This window comes from Acinonyx jubatus, chromosome A2 (assembly GCF_027475565.1).
Source record: "Acinonyx jubatus isolate Ajub_Pintada_27869175 chromosome A2, VMU_Ajub_asm_v1.0, whole genome shotgun sequence".
NCBI lineage: Eukaryota > Metazoa > Chordata > Mammalia > Carnivora > Felidae > Acinonyx > Acinonyx jubatus.
In genome coordinates, this window is record NC_069383.1 from 50,598,953 (window position 1) to 50,621,221 (window position 22,269).

Sequence of the window (22,269 nt, forward strand, 5' to 3'; positions counted from 1 at the left end):
CCCACTGAGGAGTCCAATGCCTTTCGTCGGGTTTCACTTATCTTTTGACTGTGACTATGCAGTGTTCGACCCAGTAAAACACCTGTTGGTCTCGGTACCTTGATTTCATCCCGATCTTCCTTCTCTCTGAACTAGAACCCAGTCAATTCCAGGCCAACATGGTCCCTCCCATTTCACGCTCATTCATCTCGCAGATGTCACAGATTCTTCTTGTGGCATCTTTCATATCGATGCCTGGTAGTGTTATTTTTGTCATATCGTCATCTGACTTTTCATGTGGATCGTTCTTGTTCTCAGAGCTAATCCTTGTTCTCAGAGCTAATAAGCAACCTCTTCCTGTTGGATATGCTGGAATTGGGGGTAGATTGGCCCCCCGCTTTTTTTAATTAGTTGGCTAGTGCGCCAGGCCTGGTCTTTGAGCCCTCAGACCCATGTCTTGCCCTTCCCTGCTCTGCTCTATATTGCAGGAGACTGACCCCTGCAGGCTGAGTGTCCTAGGATCCTTGTGTCAGCTGGTTGCTGGCGGAGTTTGGTCAATGGGAGGCACTAATGGGAACTGGATGGTGGGAGGAAGGGAGAAGCCATGGTATTTCTCCTTGTCCTTTCCTGAATCCATAAATGCCTCCCCGATAGCATCTACAGCAGCTCCTTCATGGATCCAGCCCCCACTGGACCAGCACACTGTGGTTCCAACTTGCACAGGGTGATCTGGCTTCTGGATTCTGGTAACATCATCTTCTCCTTTTGACCCTCTACTCTAAGGGTGGCAGTGAGTTTCTGCTGTTGTAATTTCTGGGTTGCCTTGCCACCTCCTAGCAGCCACTCAGCTTTGTTGTGTCCCGAGAAACCAAAATACTCAGAGTGGTTTCTGTTTCTTGGCTGGACCATGGCTGATATGATTATTCCTTCCTCCTTCTTTCCCTCCCTCCCTCTCTCTTCCCTTTTCTTACCTCCCTCCCTTCCTTCCTTTCCCCCTCCCTCCCTCTCTTCCTTCCTTCCTTCCCTTTCTCCTTCCTTCCTTCCTTCTTTCCTGAAAGTAGTAGAACTCATAAGGTGATTGTTTTTGGATTTTATGCCACAGATTATCTTCCCAAAGCAGACTACTACTCTTTGAACACTTCATACTTCTTTGAATCTCCCAACACCATTGGCATAATATGAATGAAAGAGATGTGTATGGCTGGTCTGGGAGCCTATCATTTTTATAATACATATATGGGCACCTATACCTGACACTCTCTATTCCAAATATACAAATGAAAATTTTGGAGATGATCTATTTGTAAACGGCCAACTTGCTGGAATAACAACAGTACAGGTCTGGTTTTTTGAGAACGACTGATTACTAAAATCAGAGAGACTGCCATGTTCCTCCTGGCTAGTTTCATTTCACCTGGGACTAACATTAAAGGAAACATGTTGCTCTGGGTACGGATACAGGTTCTTCACTGCGTCTATCTGTTGGGGACGAACTGGAGCATGAAAGTCAAAGAAAAGGCAATATTATTTCTTCAAAGGTGCTTATCCCTTTGGAAATAATACTTGACTTTTTTTTCTAATGTCACTGAATTGCTAGCGTCATCGGTAGCAAATCTGGCTTACGGAACCTTCTATCCGCCACGCTAGGAGTCCTTCCTGTGAAATGCCACCCCCTTGATAACATTGAATTGTGGTGTTACATTGCATCACTCAAAGAGGAAATGAGAAATGAAACAAACCTTACATATGCCTCCCTTCTACTCAGCTGTAAGAGTTGGTCTTCTATTTTCTTCTGACGACTGATTATTCTCCATCTCATGGCAATTTCTATGTCATGCTTTGAAAAGAAGTAAAGGAATATAATGAGAGGGAAACAAGAACTTGTAATTGTTGATCTCTTCATGGATACAGGAATGGATTACATTCTGACATATTTGCCATAAATACGGATACGGAAGGAAGCTGCCTGTTGCAAAAGTCACCACGTGCTGCCAAAGCAAACATAGTTACTATTACAGATGCCTGTCTTTAGAAAGCACTGAAATGTACCAATTTTTAAAAATTGATCTTTAAAGGTTATAATCAAATCCTCTGATTCATTCTTCCTGTCCCCCCCGGAAAGGAATCATTTCTTACACGGTTGTCCTAGCAGATAGGGGTTGGAACGGGCATGCCATTTACTGTGCTGTGCTGAGGTAAAGAAGACTAAAGGGAGTGGGGATAATGTTGCCTAAGGGTTTTATGCAAGGAATTGGATAGCTTGGAAGGTGAGCCAGAAACCCACACTCACAGGCAGTTTCATAATGATCACAGCAGGAATTTCTGTGGTAATTTTGCATATATAACTTTCATACCTAATTTTCAGTGCTTCTGCACATGTGCCCCATATGTTTACCCCAAAGCATTTTTTGCCTCCAGCTGGAACATGTTCAGAAACAACCTGTGACATTTTCACATGCACAAGCTAAAAGTGCCCGTATCTATTCCTCAGTGTATCCACAAATGTCCATTTACTGCTGGTTCATTTTCTGTTCTGTTGCCATTTCACAGCAATAGGTTGAAAGGTGCCCTAAAGGTGATCTTCATGGCTCCCAGTCAAGTGCAGAAAGCCAATGTAAAGACAGAGGCTGACTGTTGGAAAAGGTCATTGCTGCTTTCATCAGCTGACACAGGAACCAATGAACAGGTAACTTATCAATGAAAAAAAAAAAAAAGCCATGAGCAAAGTCAGCATGTTGCATCTTCAGTTTTGTATCCTGTGCAGGTTGGAGATCAGCCTTGCTGCTGGCTGGGGGTGGGGTCATGGGGAGGGGGGTGCTGTGTGAGGAGGAAGAGAGAGGATTTGCTTTGGCTGAGAGGACTTTTTTTTTTTTTTTTAAACAGGATAAAATTAGGTGGAACAGGAAGACATACATGCATTTATGGAAGGAAAGCATGCTGGTTGCTAAAATTTAGAGCTTCGTTTTTGATGACTAATTCATCTTAATGGAAATAGTACTCTTGGAGGGGTAATAAGGTCAGAGTCAACGGCGGTTACTATGGGTGCAGCTGTGAGTGAACCACCCAAGAATGACGGGCTGTGAGGTTGCTGAGCTTTGCTCAGGCTGTTCCAGTCTTGCACTGTTGCTAGGTGGCTCTTAGTCTTGGATGGACCTCACCCTCATGTGCATACCTCAGTAGAGTCCCTTCATCTCTGAGAGGACCTCTTTGATCACAAAGATGCCCACTAGCCCTTATTTGACCAGGCTTAACTAGAGATCGCTGGAAGGACTGGTTGCTCAGGTTTTTTGTGTTTTTTTTTTTTTTTTCTTGCATTATAGAAGTCAGTGCAGGGAAGCTTATATGAGCCAGCAAATTGGAGCCAAGTTGTAGACGTTATTTAAAACATTTGTAAAACAAGCATATATATATATATATATATATATATATATATAAAATTTATATTTCTAGGTTTATAATAAATATATATTATATATAGTATATATATAATAAAATATTTATATTTGTCTCTCTGTATTTGTATATACAGAAAGACAGCCCTTTAGACACTTGAGTTTGCAACTGAAAATGGTTTGTGTGTGAGGATTTGGGGATGACATTCTATTTAGTTCTCCCCTGAGTGACTTTGATTTTCCACCATCAAAACAAAATCTACGTGTTTCTTTCACAGCACACACCCTTCACACAACTAGCACAGCATCTGCTCATTGTTCTGCAAGAGTGCTTATTATTAACTATGAGCTGAGTTAGACGATTTCACTACCTGGATTTTCATCCTGGCTCTGCCACCAGGCAGTAGCTGTGTAACCTTGTCCAGATCACTTAACCTTTTTTGACTTGGGTTTCCTGTTCTATAACCTAAGAGGATTAAAATAGATCAGTGATTCCCAACCTCTGGGCCTCAGCCTATTAGTGAATCACGAAATCAATCTGGTGAGTTGTGATCAGCACTTTTTAAAAAGAACAGAATAGAAAATATTAGAGTGCATTACACGTGGTATGACTAAATATTGTTTCCAAACATGTCTGTTTCGGTTAAGTCCAGGTTTACATAGTTATCTGTGTACAGGGTTGCGATGCGAAATGTTTTTCTTACTAAAGGTGATTGTCAAAGAGGCTTGAAAACACTGAGACAGATGATCTCTTGGGGTTCAAACCTAAGACTCCCTGAAACAGGCACCCATAGTCAACCAGTTCATGTAGTAGCACATATCATCAAAGAACTGAGAGTGTGGTTAAGAAAATGGGAGTGGAAAGGCATGTGGAGCTCCCCCTTGTCAGGATGAGCCTCTAGCCTACTGAGAAAGGGATTCTCCAGAGAGAGGACACCCTGGTGGCCAAGACCACGGAGAGAAACATCCAGTGCTCCAGCTCATCCAGACTGTTCACCAGGATATTGTGATGATTCCTGTGGCACCTGTCTCTCTTCACCTCCTCACACTTCAATCCCCGTCCCCCAACACCCAGTCTCCCTCCTTCTCCAAAAGAGTGTGCAGGAGGGAGAAATGAGCAGGTTATTTTGGGGATGGTCTCGGGCACATGAAGAAAGCACTGTGGCATTTTCCCTCTGGTTCTCTTTGAAAGACTAACGTCCAAGACCAACTCTTAAAAAGGAAGAGATCATCGAATGGCTGACAGCCCACAAAGCCTGCACTTGAAAATCAAGTACCTTGTCTCTAAAAAAAAAAAATCTTTCTCACGTACAATGTTGCCCTGGTTTCATTTACTCTGAAAGAGATTTGGTCTTTACAGGAAAACCCTCACTATTGTTAACAAGATCTATCTCGCAAAAAATGTTGTTGACCTCTCTCTCCCCTGTTCCATGGTGGAGGTGTGGGCTGAAGAGGAAGGAAGGTGAGTGTCCTCTGCCCTGTTATTTATTCGCCCTGAACTTTTTGAAAATGCATGGCTGGTACTAGCCCATCTCTCCCTGACTCACCCAGAGGAAGGGTGCCTTTTTCTAAGTGACACCAAGGTGCTGTATGGACTGGCAGCCGTCCTGGGTGTGAGTTATCGGTCCCAAAACTCTGTGTTAGGTGCTGTAGGGAGATTTGTTGGAAGTGTTCCTGAAGTGTAAAGGGGAAAGCGACCGAGTGGTGCCTGGTCAGCCAAAAGAAAGTTGGAACTCCAAGCGAGGGGAACAGAACACTGGAACACGTGGGGTTCTGCATCGTGCCAAAGGCTGTCCTCCACTGGTGCCATTGGATCTTGCCATCAAAATCCCATCAGTGAGGAGAAGTAAGCCTGAGGATCGGTACCCGTTCCAATAGCACGACTCACATGAAACAGACAAAACTGAATCCAGAGCAGGGTGATCCCCGATGCCAAGGTTAATAAATTTGAACTGAGCTGCATTTCCAATGCACGCGTCAGCTTCTGATTCAACAAGAGATTCCTTGATCCTGAGTGAATCCAACACTGTATTGTGACATGGAGAATACATGGAGAAATAAAATTATAAAAAGTGAATCATTCTGAAAGATTAAATGAGGTCCCAGCATAGTCTCTTTCTCTCTTCTTTCATTTTTTTTAAAAGAAACAAACTTTCTGACTAGTTTGGAGGCTTTAACAAAGTACCATCTGATTTTGCAGCCAACATTTTAAAAAGATACTGATTAAAAAGCCATTTGCGCCTTTCATAGGATATCTGGTGAAGGTGACTTTTCTCCAAAAATAATACAATTACTTTAAGAGGTATTTTAGGTTGCTGGTTGTTGGGACATACAAAGAAAAAAAAACTCACTGAATTGGTGATAGGACTCTGTATTTTATATGCTTTAAATAAAAAGGTGTTTGGGGTGCCTGGGTGGCTTAGTTGGTTAAGCATCTGACTTAAGCTCAGGTCATAATCTCACGGTTCATGGGTTTGAGCCCTGCATTGGGCTCCATGCTGACAGCTCAGAGCCTGGAGCCTGCTTTGGATTCTGTGTCTCCCCCTCTCTCTGCCCCTTCCCCACTCACTCTCTGTCTCACACTCAAGTCAGTTAAGCTTCTGACTCTTGATTTTGGCTCGGGTCATGATCTTACAGTTAGTGAGATCAGGCCTCAAGTCAGGTTCTGGGTTGTTGGCTGCAGCTGCTTGGGATTCTCTCTCTTCCTCTCTTTCTTCCCCTCCCCCACGCTTGCTCGTGCTCTCCCTCTCTCAAAAAAAAAAAAAAAGAAAAGAAAAAATCCCACAAAGAACGTCAGGCTACAGTGTTATTTCTGAAAGCAAAAGTCATTTTTCCTCTACTATTGAGGGGCAGGTTTAGAATGTCCTGGATAGCTTTAATGAATACCTGTTGAGTAATTTTATAACCCTTTACTGTATATTCAACACACTGTTATGTGAGGAAGTATTGTTAAATTTATTTTATGCAAGTTTGTCCTTCACTGTCTTTGTTTATATCATCTAATCTAAGCACATTGATTCGTTAATTTGACAACTATTTATAGAATGCCTAGGATGTGTGCTGGCCTCTGGAGACAGGGGTGAAAGACCAAGTGTCTGCCCTCGGGGAGCTTATAGCTTCTGGGAGAGGGGGAGAAAGATCATTGCGTAAGCATGTTAGATGGTCAGAAGAAGGGTAAGGGATGGTCGGAAGCCCTGAGGGTGTGGGGGAGGGGGAGAGGGGAGCTGTGTTATTTCATATAGTTCCAGGCATAGTTCCAGAAGGGTAGCCATGTCATTATTTTATCACCAAAGTGCTGTAGAGCAGAGACAAGAAAGAGGGGAGGGAGGCTATAAAGGCCAGGGAAACAAATACTTGTCCAGACCTTTTAGCTTCAATGGGAATGAGGTACTAAGCAGACTGAAAATTGCGGGAGAAGGTTCTGAGAATTTAGTATGAGACTCTCTTTCTAGAAGTCTGTGCTATATGGCTTTCCCGAGTCCTTGGGTTTTCTGAGGTCTCCTGGCCAGAGGGGTTTCTGGGAAAACAGGCTCTTCCCTCATGTTAGAGCAGGGGAACAAAAGGGAGGGGAAAGAACAAAACAAGGTTGAGCAACTGGGGTGTTGGGCAGGCTGTTTACTCTGCAAGACACCCCAGCTTGGAGAACTGATTCCCCCCATCTCTCCTCCCTCATAAAGAAAACTGAGAGCCTGGAGAAAAGGAAGAGCAGTTCTATGGGAATGTACTGTTGTTTTCATGGGACACAAAGTTGAGGGATTTCAAGAGAGGTTGAGGGTACCTGTATGCATGGTTCTCTTGGGGGTGGGGGTTGATTTGCAAAAGGTGCTACTGAAGGGGCTTCTACATCGTTAGCAGAGTATTAGGAAGCTACCCGATAGACTTCACTTTATACGATCAACATCTGAGGGGCAAAATCAGTACTGATTATGAAATTTAAAGTTTAGAAGCTGGGGGGAACCTGGGTGGCTCAGTTAGTTAAGAGTCCAACTTCAGCTCAGGTCATGACCTCACGGTTCATGGGTTTGAGCCCCGCATCGGGCTCTGTGCTGACAGCTCAGAGCCTGGAGCCTGTTTCGGATTCTTTGTGTCCCTCTCCCTCTCTGCCCCTTGCCCGCTCATGCTCTGTCTCTGTCTTTCTCAAAAGTGAATAGACATTTAAAAAATTAAAAAAAAAAAAAAAAAAGATTAGAAGCTGGGTTTTTCTGACTATGGTGTTAGAGAAATTAAATAGCTTGAGATTTGAGACAGAATTTCCCAGTGATTTGTAAATGTGAGATTCACCTGATGCCATTTGATCAATATTTTTTAATTGGGGGGAGGGGGACATTTGCACTTCAATTTGGCCATACTTTCAGATGCTATGAGCAAGCACCTTTGTGTGCAAATCAAAAGTCAGATGATTACATACCTAGGCCAGCTTTTCTACTTCCGCTAGCTTGGACATAATGATCTCTATTGAATATTTAGTTAAGAGCACTTTGTTTTGCAGAGAATCTTTAGGAAAAATCTTTCCCACCGGTAGATTTGTTTTAGGAGAGTCAGCAAGCAACAAGCAGGACTGACCTGCTTTCGGGAATAAATGGCCTTCTACAATCTCCCGTTCAATTAAACAAACACACTGAATACAGACAGACTTGCTGGGCAGGATCTTGAGTTGGGTTTCTACTTTAAATCTACTTTAATTCCCCTTTTCCTTGAATTGTGGTTCTCGTATACCTCACTGGAAGTTTGGGGGTGGCTGCAAAGCCTGGATTGCATCCAGACTTAACTTATGCCATCTGGGTCATTAGTTCACTTCTGTCGGTTAAGCTGCACAGACGATGGCCACCCTTGGGGGTTTAGCTTTCATACTGGACCCTCTGCAGAAACAGTCATGAGCTCAGTGAGAGGGTTCACAGGTAGGCAGGTCTCTGTTGCTTTAGGAGGGTCACTGACACCAGCTCATCTCTCCCCTTTGATTGATGGCATCATCTCCAACGTGATATATACCTGACTTTTAAAATTTCCGAACTTCTTGGTGGAAGGCAGCTAAAAATGACCTCTTCGTGCCCACTGAGAAAGAATTGTCTCTGAAACACTGTATCCAACATCGACTATTGGATAAAGTTTATCTAATTTTCTTGTTTCTCTTTCTCCCACTTCATTTTTGCTCTACTGTACTGAGTTTCACCTCACGTTTATAAATCTGATTTGAGTGGAATTTCCCCTTCTGATCTGACATCAAGATCAGATTGCATGAATAACAATCCTTGTAGAAATAATCTGTGGATAGGCCTTCCTATGTGTGTGTGTCTCCCTCTCACTATATATATACACACATGCATATATTCTATGATATGCTAATATATGTATAATATCCATACATATATGTATGATATTTGTACGTATGTGTATATATACACTATATATGAATGTATATGTGCTTATGTACTTACGTACTTATGTGTGTGTGTATATATATATACATACTTTTATATAGTGTGTGTATATTCATAGTATATATAGGTACTTATGTGTATATACATACACACTATACCATGAATATATTGTATGAATATATACTATGAATATACTATGAATATATGTGAATATATTCATAGTATAATGTATATGTATATATATATACACATAAGTACCCATATATATGTATATACACACATACACACACACCCACACACACATATACATATTCTAGTTTAAGCTCTGCATCACACTGTAACCAAACGATAGTCCCTTATATAAAATTTCTAATGCCTACTTTAATGCCTTCAACAGTAATGTACTTGAATTTTAACACTGATCAGTTTTTGCGTATAATTGTAATGCTATGTCTTAAAATAAATTGACACCATAATTGCCATCCTTCTAGGTCAAAATGGGTCAACTATCAGCAACTTGATATAGTACAATCTAGTACAATATCTACTCACTCTGCAAATATGTTGTGTGCCTACAGCGTACATTAAGCCAATTGCCATGGGATATTAAAAACTGAGAACGAGTGGGGCACCCTGGGTGGCTCAGTCGGTTAAACGTCCGACTTTGGCTCAGGTCACGATCTCATGGTTTGTGAGTTTGAGCCCCTCGTCGGGCTCTGTGCTGACAGCTCAGAGCCTGGAGCCTGCTTCGGATTCTGTGTCTCCCTCTCTCTCTGCCCTTTCCCCACCCACGTGTGTACCGGCACTCTTTCTCCCTCTCTCTCTCTCAAAAATAAATAAACATTTAAAAAGTTTAATAAAAAAGTGAAAACAAGGGGCTCTTCCTTGGAGCCTCCACTCTATACATCACAACTGGAGTATCAGCAGGGAGAGAGTGATTTGTTCTTTAGGAGGGGAAGAGCAGCTTCCTACTTTGGAGGAGCACAACATGCTTTCAATGGTAATTCCCTACATGATTGCAGAGCCTAAAAGTCCACAGAATCCCATGAAAAACAACCTTTGATGTCCCAACGCTTCCGAGTCAAGTTCAGAGCCCTGAGTCCAGCATTCAAAGTACCTATCTGACATTATTCCTTTTCCTTTTTCGCTCATACCTCTGTTTTCCCCTCTGTTTCTGCTATTCCTTCCTCCTGGAATGTTCTTTCCTCTTGCTTGAAAGGCAGTCAAGGGTAGTTGTTCAAGACTCTCATTGTCTGGGTTCAAATCTCAGGTCTCCACTTATTAGCTATGCAACCTCTGGCAAGGCGTTTGATCTCCGGGTGCTTCAGTGTATTGTGCTGTAAGAGAAAGATAATATTAGTGCAACTTTACAGGACTATGTATGTTATATAATTTATTATATGTGAAGCAGCAGAACAAAGCTTGATGCAGAGCAAGTGCTCAAGAAGTGTTTATTACAATTTCTGCACGTCTAAATCGGACTCATCTTTCAAGGCTCCAGGCAAGGGCTATCCTCTTCCCCAAGGCCTCCTCCAGTATCCCCAGTTCTGAGTTCTTTTTCCTGTCTCTTGTTTCTCAGAGCACATCTGTAACTGTTGCATGGCACTTGCAATCTTATTTGCATCTATGTCTTCTCTTCTCTACTAATCTGTGAATGTTTGAAGGTAGGAGCTGCAATACTGCAGTGCAGTCCTGAGCTACCATCCATGTCACAGGTGAAGGGCACAATCCTCAATAAAACTATTCCCATTTTAGGTTCAGACACCAGCAGCCCTTCCAGAGGTCCCCAGGCCACCTGCACTCCTGACCAACTGGCTACAAATTCAGAGGTTCTCATGACCCCCGTGAGGTTTGATAATTCACTAGAAGGACTCACAAAACCAGGAAAGTGCTGTCCTTATGATCACAGCTTTAAAAAAGATATAAATCATGACTAGCCAAATGAAGAGACACATAGGGTAAGGGTCCCAAACGCAGAGATTCCGTGTCTTCTTAGTGTGGACTCAGGACACTAAGTCCTGGGCACACTAATGGGTTCACCAACCATAAATTTCACCCGAGTTTTGGGGGTCCAAAATTTTTACTAGAGTTTCGTTATTCAGGTGTGATTAATTGAATCATTGATCACATGATTGAACTCGGTCTCAAGTCCTTCTTTCTTCCCTGGAGATCAGGTTGATACCATCCGGATCAAAGACCCAACCCTCTAATTACACGGTTGGTCTTTCCATCATGGCCGGCCAGCCACCGAGTCATCTTATCATAAACTCAAGTGTCTCTCATCTTGAGACCCACCGTGGATAACAAAGTTACCCCTATCGCTTGGCAAATTCCAAGGACTTAGAAACCTCCTCCCAGGAGCCCAAAGACAAAGACCGGACAAATTCTTCATTACAGAACAGGAGCCATATCTGATTTGTCTTTGAATCCCCTCCTGTGCCTAATAATTTGCACACAATGGGCACTCAAATTTACTAAAAGTATAGGCAAAGGTGGGCTTTAGAAAGATAACTTTATGTAGCATGGATTACAGAGGTCAGCTAAGACTACTGTTAATAGACCTGATGTTATTTCATTGACTCTTTTGGTACGCTGTTGGTGAGACTGAAAAAATAGAAATCTTACCAGAGTTAAGTTGTTCTATCGCTCTCCATGCCCCAACTATAAAGTGATTTTCCATATGTCGAATTTATCCGAGAGAGCCCTCCCCGGGAAGTTAAAGGTGGTCTTAAGCGTGAAGGACTTTGGCCTCTCATTATTTAACTGATTAAAAGAAATAGCTTATGATAATGTTACAAAAAGGATGGAACTCATTATTACCATTAATAATACTCTCTGGGGATCTTTGAGGTTGCTTATCATGATGATGCATTCACAGCATCTACACCCCATGATATTAGGGATTTGCTTCAAAATAATCGTGAAGGGGGTGGGAGGAGCAAATGTCACAAGAGTATTCATGAGTTAATAATTATTGAAACTGGTGACAGGTAAGAGATTTCGTTATACTCTTTATACAATGTTTATACCTATTCTATAGAGTATATTTATATTCTTTTCCCATTTGTATATTTTTGGAGATTTTTCATGATAAAAAGCAAAAAAAAAAAAAAATCTTTGCCTCCCAAACTGAAGATCTCACACAAAGTAGTATGTAAAGACTCAGGGGCCCCTTCACATTAGGTAGTGCGTCTTAAAAACCAGTACTCCACCCAACGCATGTGTCTGTGGTGTCCAACACCCAAAGATGGATGGAAGTGTTGACATCTGGATGCCAGGTATCACTGCTGCCCCAAAGACCACTCACATCCATCCTCCTACCCACACTTGGTACCAGCTTCACTCGGCAGACCCTATGCAAGCCAATCTTCTCATTGGAAACACTGACATTGAAGGTGCCCTGAGTTCTGATAAGTGCTTGTCAGTGCTTCGTTCAAGGAAACAGAAAAACAAATCAACAAAGCTGGTTTATTCTTTAGGGGCTGTGGCATCAAAGATAGAAGTCAAAAATGACAGCAATGCCAGGATTGTTGTAGGATGGTGAGACCAAGCCCCTTTAGACCATGACTAGATGGACCAACCTTATGAAATGATGGGAGGCAGGTCAAGGGAACAGGGAATGTGATTCTTCAACATCGAAATCAAAAGTGTAATGAATCAGGGCAGTAACAAATTCACCTGGGCTGGACTAGAAATTTACAGACTGTCTATCTCAGCTCCTGTCGCAGAAGGTACACAAAATATGGCCGGCTCCCAGGGCACACAGAAGACAAACTCCAAGAAATTTCTGGAGGTACTGCTTCTGCTGGCATGAAATCCCCATTGGGGTATGGATCTCTAAGAATATGAGGTTCATTTGGAGCGTAAACTGAAAACAACTGTTGCACAAACCCAGATACAGGTGGCTGTTAAGAAGTCTGTTTAACCAGCAGGATTGCAAATAGCAAATCTGCAACAGAGTTTGCTTTTAAGAGCTTGAAAGGAAATCTAAGCTAAGTGGTAGCACCAACCACGAATTACTATTATTTTTAACGTTTATTTAATGTTTGAGAAAGAGATTGCGCACATGAGCTAGCAGAGGAGGGGCAGGGGTGGAGGGGTGGACAGAGGATCCGAAGCAGGCTCTGTGCTGACAACAGTGAGCCCCATGTGGGGCTTGAACTCACAAACTGTGAGATCACGGCCTAAGCCGAAGTCAAACACTTTACTGACTGAGCCACCCGGGTGTCCCCAAAAAATCATTTTAATCTAATACATACAAAACATACATATCTCATGTGTGTACAAGTTACGAAGCACAATAAGATGAACACTCAGGAGCCCACTGTCCAATTTAAGAACTAGAGCATTACCAGATACATCCTCCTACCCTCCTTCCCTCTGCCCCCCTCACCAGTAATCACTCTCCTGAATTGTCTGTTTACCATCTCCTTGCTTTTTTTTTTTTTTATCACTTATTATGAATCTGTGAAAAAGCACATTGTTTGATTTTGCTTATACTTGATTTATAAAAATGACCTCATAATGCTTGTACTCCCCTGGAATTTGTTTTTTTCCTACTTAACATGTTTCTAAGCTTCATTCATAGCCATGTGAGGAACTGTAGTTCATTCATTTTAATAGCTAGAATAATCCATCGTGAGAACAGACCACAATTTTTCCATTCTGCTGTGGCTATTTTCAGTGTTTCCATGCTATGAGCAGTGCTATGATCATTCTCAGACACACCAGGAGGCACATATGTACAAGAGTTTCTCTGGGTGGAAACACTGGACACCAGGCATGTGAATGTTCACCTTTACATGATAAGCGATACAAGGTAACGCCAAATTGTTTTCCAAAGTAGTTGTACCAATTTATACTCCCAGCAGCACTGTGTAAACATTGCAATTCATTTATATCATCACCAATTGCTTATGTTGTCAGACTTTTGAATTTTTGCTCATCTAATGGCTATAAAATGGTATCTCACTAAATATCTCACTTAAATTGCATTTCCTCGTTACTAATGAGGCTTAACATATTTACCTATGCTTATTTGCCATTTGTTTTTTTCCGTGAGATGCCTGCTTTTCCTTTGTATCCATTTTTCCCCCCTGTAGGGCTTTTTTTTCTTACTGATTTTGTAGGCGTTCTTTATACACAAAGAACTGGATGGAGCTTGCAAAATATACAGTTCATCTCCCCTCATATGGCTGATGAGGAAAACAAATGCAGAGAGGTAAGGTAACTTGCCAAAGACCAATTTGTGATAGCAGACGTGCTGAGAGGAGCACCTGAAAAAATGTTTTCTAATATTTTATTTTTATTTTTGAGAGAGAGAGGGACAGCATGAGCAGGGGAAGAGCAGAGAGAGAGGGAGACACAGAATTCAAAGCAGGCTCCAAACTCTGAGCTGTCAGCATAGAGCCTGAAGCGGGGCTCAAACTCACAAACCATGAGATCATGACCTGAACTCATGTTGGACGCTTAATCAACTGAGCCACCCAGGCACCCCGAGCACTTGAAATTTTTAGCCCCAAATCAAAATTATTTTCTCATTATACCATGAAAACTCCCTTTATTCATTTGTCTTGTTTTCTTTAAAAATTTTTAAAGTGCCCCGAGCAATATATGTTAATGGTAGAAAAAAGAAAAACAGACACGAGCAACAGGAAGACCGTAAAAATTTAATCCCACCTTCTAGATACAACTACTGTTCACAGTCTGCATTTCCTTTCCAGACAGTAACTATGATAGATATTTATTATGGAATGCTTACCATAGACTAATTAGTAATGGGGTGCTCACTATATGCCAGGCATGGTTCTAAACACTTTACATGCATGGCTTCTTTTTGTTTTTAAATTTTTTAACATTTATTTATTTTTGAGAGACAGAGCATGAGGAGGAGGAGAGAGAGAGGGAGATACCGGATCTGAAGCAGGCTCCAGGTTCTGAACTGTCAGCACAGAGCCCGACGTGGGGCTCGAACCCATGAACTGTGAGTTGATGACCTGAGCCAAAGTCAGACGCTTTACTGACTGAGCCACTCGGGTGCCCCCACATGCACTGATTCTTTTGATCTTCTTCACAACGTCATGATGCAGATTATCACCTGCATTATTATATGCTGATTATCCTGAGTACAGTAGACAGAATAACAGCCTCCTAAAGATGTCCATATCCTAATCCCAGGAACCTATGAATATGTTATGTTATATGGTAAAGGAGAATTGAGGTAGCAGATGGAATTAAAGTTGCTAACAAAAATAATTAAATCATTTTAATTTATATTTAATCCTAATTAAAATAGGGAGAGTGTCCTGGATTACTCAGGTGGGCTCAATGTTATCACAAGCGTTCTTAAATGTGTAAAAGGGAGACAGAAGAGTCAGTGTGGGAGTGATACAATCTGAGGAAGCTTTGATCTACCATTGCTGGCTTTGAAGTTGAAGGAAGGGGACCATAAATCAAGGAATGCAGGCAGCCTATAGAAGCTGGAAAAGGGGAGAAGGTAGTCTCCCATAGAGTCTCCAGAAAGGAACAACCCTGCCAACATCTGGATTTTAGTCCAACATAGAAGACAGAGTAATGGTCTGCCAAGATGTCCACATCCTAATCTCTGGAACCTAGGAATGTCAGGTCATACGGCAAAAGGAACTTTGCAGATGTGAAGAAGAATCTGGAGATGGGAGAGTACCCTGAATTCTCCAGGTGGGCCCAATAAACCACATGAATCCTTTTTAAAAAAAATGGTGGAAATGTAAGATTCAGAGAGGAGATGAGACTGAAAAAGCAGAGGTTGGAGTCCTGTGCTCTTAAAATGGAGGAAGGGGCCACAAGCTAAGGAATGCAGGTGGCCTCTAGAAAAGATAAGCTAACAAATTCTCCCCTTGAACCTCTGTAGGGGGGTGTAACCCCATACACGCCTTGATTCTGGCCCAGTGAAACCCATTGTGGACTTTTGACCAATTGTCAGAAGTTGACCAACTGTAAGATAATAAATTCGTGTTGTTTTAAGTCACTGTGACAATCTGTTAGACCAGCAACAGGAAACAAATACACCTCGTTCACAGCTGACCAAAGACACACAGCTAGTTAGTGGTAGAGATAGGAACTCAAGCCATCCGGCTCCAGAGTTCATATCTTTTACGAGACAGACATACATAAATAGAGATTTAAATAGTACATATATTTCAATACGTGCAAATCTTCCACATTACTTTAATACCCATTCAGCACTACCATATTAAATAGTTGTGTTCCACTGAATAAATATACCATTACCATATGTTATTTACTAAATCCCCTATTATTGGATACTTAGGTTGTTTCCAATGTTTCAATATTTTAAAGTTGGCAGTGATAAACATCTTTCTAGTGATATTAATAACTTCTTTAGAAAAAGTGCTTAGAAATGCTAGGGCAAAAGAAGTGCATTTAAAAAAAATGGCCAAATTACCCTCCACAAAATAGCGCTGCAATATAATTTAAAGGAAATATAATACACGAAAGCAAGAAAATACATACTTCTCATTTCTGCAACACTTCTAGTAGTAATCTACTTTTCTTATCCATGCTGTATACTTGACTTAATTGCATTTCTGTTTTTGAACGTTTTACTATATCATTTTTTTCTAGCTAGCAAGTATTTAGCGATATCTGGACTAACCCTGTAATTTATAGATAAAGCTCCTGGGGCCCAGAGAGGTGAACAGACTAGGAAGGGCTCCCTTGGTGGGGCATGTCTCGCCAGCACTCCCTGACCCAACCCCAAGTTAGTGTCTTTCCAGAGGGGCAGTAAACGGACTCCTTGAAGACAGCCCCTAAATTGGTACCATTATTGATTTTTTTCCTTCAGAGCATGCCAGAAATCTTGTTCTCATTCAACAGAAGCATATTTTAGGGGCTCCAGATTAATAATGATCGGTATACTTAGTAAGAAAAGACAAACTTCTAGCACTTTCCTAGAGTAGCCTATTTTTCTTTCCTCATTGTGAAATTTGGTAGGATTGATGGCAGACAGCAACTTCCTCCTCCCCAATGTTTTACGTAGGAGTTTTTAGAGCGGATAACCAGAGGTTTTCCATCATTACCTTTTTACCTAAGTGTGGATCATTTTCTAACAAGGTTTGCCTGTTACCCAACAGCACTAAGGTTACTCTGTCCTGGAAGGTGACGTACACAACGGTATACACACTCCTTCCTTCTCGCTGAAGCAAACAATGAAATAGGAAAACACGCTGCCATTTTCTGACTGACCTCAATCGCCGAGGGTGGACCCCGCACGTTACATCAGCAGGCCGGCTCCATTACACTGCCCTGGGCTGTGCTCGAGCTACTGAAATATTGATTTTTACAGAGCCGGCGCACACACACTGAAAAATCAATATTCCAGTGCACACAACAGAACAGGCGGCAGAGCCCGGACCGACTCCTAGGCCCAGCAAGCACTGCCGGCAGGCCTTGGCCGAGGAGGGGGTGGGGGGCTGGAGGAGACAATGCCGGGGGAGAGGCCCCTGCAAACACGGGAGGGGTCAGATAAACAACCAAGTGTGGAGAGGGAAGAGAAAGGAGAGTGGAGAGAAAGATCCTTGAGGATAAAACAGTTGGAAGGAGCAATGATTTATCCTTCCATTGGGGGGAAATGGGGAGAAGGAGAGAGTAAATTAAGAAGAGAGGATGGGAGTAATTTTACAGGTAAGAATCTTCCCATGAATTTTTTTTGTTTGTTTTTCTGTATCATTCGATCAGATTTATAACGGAAAAATTATAAAGATGATACAGATATTTTCTTACACAAAGGGAAAAAACTAGGCCAATCCTTATAAGTCTTTATATTTAAAAAAAAAAAATGGAGCTCCTTTCCTGTTTCTTGGTGACTAGAAGCTGGCAGATTTTGCAATAACCATCAAAGAGTCAGCATTTATAATCCGAGCTCTACCTTTGCATTGCTGTTCCTTTCTTTTCCTTGGGGAAGGGGGAGGGAGGGAAGACATCCCGGTCATGTGGCCATTCATCGATTCCCTTTCTTTCTAGAAAAGCACCTTTGGCGTGCTTGGGGAAACACGTCAGGAACTGATTCTTTTTACATGCCCCAAGACTTCTCCGGGAATTTGGAGCTCCCCAGAGTCACACCTCCACCCAGGTATGGGGAGGAGAACGTGTCCCAGGTTCCACTCTCCGGTGTCCAGTACTAGGCAGAGGGCGGGGTGGAGACGGACCGGCCTTTCGGTTAGTTCTTGTAGACATGTTAAAAAAAAAAAAACAAAAAACCAAAAAAACAACCACCAGAACTGGCAACTTTAGTTAGCATTTTGGCCTCTTTTTATTTGGGGGTGGGAGAAGGTAGTTAATTAAAAGGGAATACTTTTAACCTCGATGAATTCTTGATTTTGCTTTGTCCTAGAATTCTCTTACCGGGAATCTCGCTATTAGTTGTAACTCCCTGCCAGAGGAGGAAACTGCCCTCCCCGGGGTTTCCATTCCGTTCTCTGCCCTGCAGGCAGCGTTGCCGCTTCCTCCTCCCAGCCCAGGAAAGACCCGGGGTCCAACCTGGGTTTGGGTTCGGGTCTGCTCTGGTGGAAGGGGCTCCAAAGGAAGCGGGCATTCCGAGGCACCTTGCAAAACGCGGGATCCTCAGGCCGACTGCTATCGGCCAGGGACAGGGACCAGTAGTCGGCGCCGGCGGCAAAAGCAGCAGGGTAGCGGAGGCGGGAGGGGGGGTTGGGGGGGGCAGGGGGGCGGGGCCGGACGCCAAGCCAGGTGGCCACCTGGAGCGCCCCGCCCCACGTGGCCCCTCCCCGGCCCGTCCTCCGCCCCCACCCCGTGCGCCCCGCCCACTCCCGCCCCGCCCCCTCCCCCTCCCCCAGCCCCGTGCGGCCGCTCTATTTGCATAAGGAGGCGGCTCCAGGGCCCGCCCGGGGCGCACGTGACCTCGGGGGAGGCGGAGGGAACCTGCTGACTTGACACGAGCCGCTGTGCGGCTCCCCTTGGCGCGGAATAGCGAGAGCAGCCGTGACCTCCGACCCCGCCCGCCGGCAGCCAATAAGAGCGCAGGTCGTCTCCAAACCCAAAATTTCCACGTCGGCAAAAGTCAAGATGGAAGGGAGCGGAGCGGAGCGCGAAGGGGGGAGCCCGCCCGGAATGCCTGGCGGCCGGCGCTGGAGTGGCAGGCTGGGGAGCCTGCGGCGGGCGCCGAAGGGGCCACACGGGAGGGCACCCCGGCCTCCGTCGGCCGGAGCGCGACCACCCGCCCCTAGCCCCAGGCGCCTCTGGGAGCCCCGCACTTTACCAGCCGCCTGTGCACCCCGGCCCAGGGGACGCAGCCCACTGCACCTCCGGCCCGGGCTATGGGGGGACGTAGGGGAGGGGACGGTGGCGGGAGGTTTGGGGGGGGAGGTGGGGAAGACACTTTCCAGACCTGTTGCACGGGTGCAACAGCTGTTCAGGTGCGGTACGTAGGGGGAGGGGGTGATCGGGGTGAAGAAGGAGGGTGGTCTCCTATGCTGTAGGGGCTGGGAGTGCAGGGCGGGGGCTACAAGTAGGGGGCTGTGTGCAAGGGGAAAGGTTGTGTGTGGACGAGTTCCACGGGAAGCTTTCTGCCTAACGGGGCAGGGAGAATCTCAGAGTGGGTGGGTGGAGCGGAGGGGAGAGGACTGCATGGACGCGAGTTCTGGGGCTGGGCGCGGGCTATGGGAAGACCGGGAATAAAGTGGTGGGGAGGCGAGATGCTGTGGCGGTCCCGCAAAACCTTGCTTTCCTGAGTATCCCATCTGTGGGACATTTCCTGGGCCTGTATTCGCCCCCCCCCCCCCCGTTAACTCTTTCAGCTCCGAGAATTCGTCCTCGTCCGGTCCCCTCCCCCACCAACTTTCCAGATGGGAAGGTAAAAGTTGCCACAAGTTTAGACGGAGTGAGTTAGCCGCTTGCAAAAGTTTAAATAGCAGGACCGAGGAGGAGGTGGGGTTCGGGGTGGGGGGGAAATGAGTTCTACTCTGGGCTGGGTGGGAAGGAGGGGGAGGAGGGTGTGTGATTACTGCAGCCTGTTTGCTGTGACATTGCAACCAGAATTTGTCGAACCGGGCTGTTAAAACACCATTTCTGTCGGGCATTTGCTCTTGCTGACTGCGGCAGTAACTTTCCATAATTAATGACCCGTTCCATTATCGGTCGCATCCTGAGCTAAATTGCTTTTAACGAGTTACTCTTCTTTGTCTTCGTTGGGGGTGGGGAGCACACCTGCGGGCAGAAACTTCTGGAGGAAGACAGCCTGTTTGGTCTTTTGAGGCAAAGTTCTGAGACACTCCGACTCTGAATATGATAGAAGTCAGTGCACTACAGAACTTTGTCTCTAGAGACTGTGGTCGCCAACACCATCACCGCTAGGGCTTCGGACGCCCGGGTCGGGTAGCCCTGGTGGCCACGTCGCTGCGCCTTTCCCTTGGGGGAGGGGCGAGGCCAGAGAGGGGTCCAAGTGCTGCCCAGGAGCTTAGCCAACTCTTTTGAAGCCCGGGAGTTAAATCATGTAAGTGAGAATGAAAATCCTCCCATTTTACCTTGGTGGACTCCTCACTGCAGAGTTTGGGGTTTAAAAAAAGGCCCAAAACTTTGGGCTTTGCAAGTTTATTTAAAAGGCACTCCAAAAACTGGCCTCACTTATGGAAGGAGAGGAGAGCCCCAGGTTTATTAATTGGCATGTGGGTGTTCAGTGCCTTACAGGAATTGAAACTCTCTACCCGTGAAGAAGGAAATGTATTTGTACAAAAACCATTGGTAGTGGTCCTTTTACTCAAGTGACCTGCTAGATAAGCGAGATCCTGCAAGCACTGAGTTTGGGGATCTGTTCTCCCTTCTGTTTCTGATTTAGGTCTGATTCATTTTTATTTTTTAAAATAGACTTCATCAATCTAAAGGGAGCACTGTTTCCAAGAAAGCATTTTGAAGGACAGTGGGGGGATATTTACATTTGGGGGCAGTAGGGATACTTCACACAGAGACACTGCTCTTCTCATCCTTGCTGGAATGTGGGTTTTGGTTGGTGAGTTCCTTTCAATAGCTTGCTCTGTGCAATGGGCCAGTGACTGGCACCAAATTTTAGTCCTGTTGTATCAACATTGCCTTATTTTGATTTTATGAGCCTTTGGCTGGAGCTGATTAATCCAGGGACTCACAAAAACTCCTTATTAACGAAGGCATTTATCCAACAAATATTCACAGAGTGCCTGCTAGGTGGCAGGCACAGGATGATGAGCAAAAAAGGAAGTGGCTCCTGTGTCAAGTTGCTGACAGTCAAGTGAAGGAGGGACTTCCATTTGATGTAATTCGTAGGATGCTTCAGAAGCCTTGGGGTTGGCTGTTAGTGTCTCTGTGACACAAATATCATTTGAAAAAGCCACTTTTTACTTGGTTGTATTCCAGCTGGCGTATCAGTGGGAGAGGGGTACTAATGGAGGAAAGACCAGTTGAGTAAGTCAGTTGCTCAATATTAGAGCTTAATGGTAGGACTTAGGAGTTGCTTTTCACAGGAATGATGTGTCCTGATGCTAAGGCAGCCTATATTCTCTTCTACGGGGCTGTTACCCATTCTCCCACCTTTCCGTCCGTGACCGTTTTGCTTTAGTTCTTTAATCCTTCGCCCAAAAGATGGCTAAATTATGTTTTTGCAGTAAAATAAAGTGATTCAGACTCATGTTCTTGTATTCATTTGAAATGTATGATACGCTTACTTGTAAAAAGGATTCTTTCCACCGAGTTGTGTGGCTAAATGTGTCCGTGAGGTATTCTGAAAATACCGACCTCCAAGGAAACTTTAACTTTGTAAGAGGATGCATGTGGCTGTCCAAGGGTGTGGGGAGGGAGGAGTGGTTGATGGCGAGAACAGTCATCAAGCAAAGAGATGAAGTCAGAGTCTCCGCCAAAGAAGGGTAAGGTTTGGAGTCCCTGACACGATTCTGTCTGGTTTGACTTTATGCTTAAGTGGCGCGCCTAGAAATCTGCTTTGTCTCCTACCTGTGACTACTGGTGAAGAAGAGGACTGGTAGACAGGAAGGCTCTGGCTTATGCTGCGCTGATGGTGATGAACAGGAACTGGGACAATTGGCAGTCCAGGAGTGCTTACTGTAAACCTTGCATTGCTTCATAGACAGTCACCAGCCCGTGCATCGTCACCCCCTGAGGATCAGGTGCTATTCTAGGTGTTAAGGATGCAGCGGTGAGTGAAATAAGCCGAAGTCCTGGTCCCCTTGGAGGTCGTTCTTGTGCCAGAGGTAGACAATACAAATACAGGAAAGTGGGGAGCATGCCCGGAAAGGGAGAACAGGGTGCAGTGGGGAGGCTGGGTGCTATTAGAACTTGGGTCACCGGGCCAAAGGACACCATCATCAGCGCCTACTTTGCATGGCCCAGGCCCTCCTGTCTTCATTTTCAACATTTCAAGTGAATAAACCAAATAATAGGTGCATTGGAAAGCATCTATCACTAAACCTTGGTGGTCTTCCACTTATTTTTAAAGCATTTTTTATTTTTCCAAGTGCAAA

General features: G+C 44.3%; 1 long non-coding RNA gene across 1 annotated transcript; it reads right to left on the minus strand.

The window, feature by feature from the left end:
* Positions 1-1,000: 1,000 nt before the first annotated feature.
* On the minus strand, positions 1,001-18,439 carry LOC128314764 (uncharacterized). The gene is made up of 3 exons (XR_008296794.1): positions 18,152-18,439; positions 9,904-10,086; positions 1,001-1,816 (listed from the first exon to the last, which is right to left on the minus strand). It is a non-coding gene; the product is annotated as an uncharacterized LOC128314764 (long non-coding RNA).
* Between the last annotated feature and the right edge of the window lie 3,830 nt (positions 18,440-22,269).